The following is a 4,908-nucleotide window of genomic DNA, read 5'->3' on the forward strand; positions in this document are numbered from 1 at the left end:
GCCCACGAGGCAGGGGGCGCGCCCAGGGGGTAGGGCGCGCCTCCCACCCTCGTGGCCAGGGTGTGGGCCCCCTCGGGTATTTTATTCGTCCAGTATTTTTTATTAATTCCAAAAATGACTTCCGTGAAGTTTCAGGACTTTTGGAGCTATGCAGAATAGGTCTCTAATATTTGCTCCTTTACCAGCCCAGAATTCCAGCTGCCGGCATTCTCCCTCTTCATGTAAACCTTATAAAATAAGAGAGAATAGGCATAAGTATTGTGACATAATGTGTAATAACAGCCCATAATGCGATAAATATCAATATAAAAGCATGATGCAAAATGGACGTATCAACTCCCCCAAGCTTAGACCTCGCTTGTCCTCAAGCGGAAGCCGATAACGATAAATATGTCCACATGTTTAGAGGTAGAGGTGTCGATAAAATAAAATACGGACATGAGGGCATCATGATCATTCTTATAACAACAACATATATGGATATTGTCATATGATTTCTTATGCTCAAGTAATAATCTATTCACAATGTCAAGTATGAATCAGAAACTTCATTGAGAACCAGCAAACTATAATCTCAGTCATTGAAGCAATTGCAATTTATCATAACATCAGAAAGAGCCTATGTAAGAGCTGTTCAGCAAGTCCACATACTCAACTATCATTTAGTCTTTCACAATTGCTAACACTCACGCAATACTTGTGGTTACGGAGTTTTAATCAGACACAGAGAAATATAGGGGCTTATAGTTTCGCCTCCCAACCTTTTACCTCAAGGGTAATGTCAACAATAATAGTTCATGCTGACTTACATCCAATTGGATATATATATCAGGATCTTCCCAACACAAGGTGCTTGCCAAAGGATAAAATGTAAAAAGGAAAGGTGAAGATCACCATGACTCTTGCATAAGGGTAAGAGATAAAAGTAAAAGATAGGCCCTTCGCAGAGGGAAGCAGAGGTTGTCATGTGCTTTCATGGTTGGATGCACGAAATCTTAATGCAAAAGAACATCACTTTATATTGCCACTTGTGATATGGACCTTTATTATGCAGTCCGTCGCTTTTATTTCTTCCACATCACAAGATCGTATAAAGCTTATTTTCTCCACACTAATAAATCATACATATTTAGAGAGCAATTTTTATTGCTTGCACCGATGACAACTTACTTGAAGGATCTTACTCAAATTATAGGTAGATATGGTGGACTCTCATGGCAAAACTGGGTTTAAGGGTGTTTGGAAGCACAAGTAGTATCTCTACTTGGTGCAAAGAATTGGCTAGCATGAGTGAGAAAGGCAAGCTCAACATGTTGGATGATCCATGACAATATAGTTTATTTCAGATATAAGAAAACATAACCCATTATGTTGCCTTCCTTGTCCAACATCAACTCTTTAGCATGTCATATTTTAATGAGTGCTCACAATCATAAAACATGTCCAAGATAGTATATTTATATGTGAAACCTCTCTTTCTTTATTACTTCCTATTAATTGCAACGATGACCAAAACTATGTTTGTAAACTCTCAACAACTTTTAATCATCATACTCTTTATATGTGAAGTCATTACTCTCCATAAGATCAATATGATCTCTATGTTTCTTTTTATTCTTTCTCTTTTCTTTTATTCCCTCAAGATCATGGAAAAATAATCAAGCCCTTAACACAACACTAATCTTTATTATATATAGCTCACGGACTCGATTACATACAGGGATTGTAAAGCAAAACTCAAAACTAAATCATACCAAGAACTTTATTATACTAGATCAAGATATTACTAAAGGGATCAAACTAAGAAAAACGGTAAAGATAGGAGTGTGATGATGATACGATACCGGGGCACCTCCCCCAAGCTTGGCAGCTTCCAAGGGGAGTGCCCATACCCATGTGATTATATCTCTTTCTTCGGGGTGGTGATGTGATATTCTTAGCGATGATACCCCTCACGATACGATTCTCCTCCTCGAGCTTATTGACTTGCTGCTTGAGGTCCATTATTTCCTTACGAAGCTTTCCTGTAACTGCTAAAGCTCGTTGCACCCAAGGGTGTTGCATAGCTGCGGGAGAACAAGTGACACTCTTCATATTTTCATAAGAAAAAAAAAATCTAACATTGGAAGGGATAACCGAGTTTGGGATAGCCGAGCTCTGTAGTTCCCCCATCGTGAATCTGGCCCCGTAGCGAGAAGTGACTTCTTGATCCTCCTTCATGGCATCTATCCTTTTCAAATCGGCCTCTGTCTCTTCCTCTGTTGCTGGCCCAAAGTGGTCAGCATCGCTGTTTTTTCTTAGTCCTGGTGTCGGATGAGACACCCGACTCTCCCCGACCGACTCTTGAGAAGACATCTTGCTCTAATCTGTGGCAGAAACAACTCGGAATGAAAACAGAGGATAATTGCGTGATACGGTGGTCAAAACCTTTGGGAGATTATATAATGAATTTTTACCGACCGAAAGAAGTATCGTGCAAGAAAACGGAGTCCGGAGAGCACACGAGGTGCCCACGAGTTAGGGGGGCGCGCCCAGGGGGGTAGGGCGCGCCTCCCACCCTCGTGGAAACCTCGTGTCCTTCCCGAACTACTTCTTATTTTCCTATTTTCTTAAATATTCCAAAACGGAGAAAAATTGCCATTAGATCTGTTTTGGAGTCGGTTTACTTACCGTACCACATACCTAACCCTTTTCGGAGTCTGAAACGTTCTGGAAAGTGTCTCTTATGTATTCCTCCGGGGTTACGATTTCAATAATATTAGTTTCAACATTTATAGGATAACCTGAGATATAATGTTTGATTCTTTGACCATTCACCACCTTTGGATTTGTGCCTTCGAAGTTGTTGATTTTTATGGCACCGGAATGATAGACCTCCTCGATAACGTAAGGACCTTCCCATTTAGAGAGAAGTTTTCCTGCAAAAAATCTTAAACGAGAGTTGTATAGCAATACATAATCACCTACATTAAACTCACGCTTTTGTATCCTTTTGTCATGCCGCATTCTCATAGGCTTGGGTTCTCCATTCATCAAGTGAGCTTATGTCAAATAACCTCTTCTCACCGGCAAGTTTGAAATCATAGTTGAGCTCTTTAATGGCCCAACATGCCTTATGTTCTAGTTCGAGAGGTAAGTGACATGCTTTTCCATAAACCATTTTATACGGAGACATACCCATAGGATTTTTATATGCAGTTCTATAGGCCCATAATGCATCATCAAGTTTCTTCGACCAATTCTTTCTAGATCTATTAACAGTCTTTTGCAAAATTAATTTGAGCTCTCTATTACTCAATTCTACTTGACCACTAGACTGTGGATGATAGGGAGATGCAATTCTATGATTAACATCATACTTGGCAAGCATTTTACGAAAGGCACCATGAATAAAATGTGAACCACCATCAGTCATTAAATATCTAGGGACTCCAAACCTCAGAAAAATAACTTCTTTAAGCATCTTAATGGAAGTGTTATGATCAGCACTACTAGTTGGAATAGCTTCTACCCACTTAGTAATGTAATCAACAGCAACTAAAATATGTGTATACCCATTAGAGGAAGGAAAAGGTCCCATGTAATCAAAGCCCCAAACATCAAATAGTTCAATAACGAGTGAATAATTCATAGGCATTTCTTGACGTCTACTAATATTACCAATTCTTTGACATTCATCACAAGATAAGACAAACTTACGAGCATCCTTGAAGAGAATAGGCCAATAAAAACTGGATTGCAATACCTTATGTGCAGTCTATCTCCAGCGTGGTGTCCTCCATAAGCTTCGGAGTGACACTTGCGTAGGATATGTTCCTGTTCATGCTCAGGTACACAACGTCTAATAACACCATCTGCTCCTTCTTTATAAAGATGTGGGTCATCCCAGAAGTAATGTCTTCAACATAGAAAAACCTTTTCTTTTGCTGGTATGTGAAACTAGGTGGTATAAATTTAGCAACAATGTAATTAGCATAATCAGCATACCAAGGAGCAGTACGAGATGTATTTATGATAGCTAATTGTTCATCAGGAAAGCTATCATCAATAGGTAGTGGGTCATCAAGAACATTCTCTAACCTAGACAAGTTGTCTGCAATGGGGTTCTCAGCTCCCTTTCTATCAATAATAAGCAAATCAAATTCTTGTAGCAAGCGAACCCATCTAATAAGTCTAGGCTTAGCATCTTTCTTTTCCATAAGATATTTAATAGCAGCATGATCAGTGTGAATAGTTACTTTCGAATCAACAATATAAGGTCTGAACTTATCACAAGCAAAAACAACTGCTAAGAATTGTTTTTCAGTAGTAGCATCATTTCTCTGAGCACTGTCTAGAGTTTTACTAGCATATTGAATAATATTTAATTTCTTATCAACCCTTTGCCCTAGAACAACACCTACAGCATAATCACTAGCATCACACATAATTTCAAAGGGTAAATTCCAGTTGGGTGGCTGAACAATAGGTGCAGAAATCAATGCTTTCTTAAGTATTTCAAATGCTTCTACACATCATCATCAAAGACAAGGAAAATCTTTTTGTAATAGATTAGTCAGAGGCCGAGAAATTTTTGAGAAGTCCTTAATGAACCTCCTATAAAAACTGGCATGACCAAGAAAACTTCTTATACCTTTGATGTCCTTGGGACATGGCATCTTCTCAATAGCATCAACTTTAGCTTTATCAACTTCAATGCCTCTTTCAGAAATTTTATGCCCCAAGACAATACCTTTATTAACCATAAAGTGGCACTTCTCCCAATTCTAGACAAGGTTAGTTTCTTGACATCTCTGCAAAACTCGATCAAGGTTGCTCAAGAAATCATCAAAAGAGGATCCATAGATGGAGAAATCGTCCATGAAAACCTCACAAATCTTTTCACAAAAATCAGAGAATATAGCCATC

This window comes from Aegilops tauschii, chromosome 3, assembly GCF_002575655.3.
Source record: "Aegilops tauschii subsp. strangulata cultivar AL8/78 chromosome 3, Aet v6.0, whole genome shotgun sequence".
Taxonomy (NCBI): Eukaryota; Viridiplantae; Streptophyta; class Magnoliopsida; order Poales; family Poaceae; genus Aegilops; species Aegilops tauschii.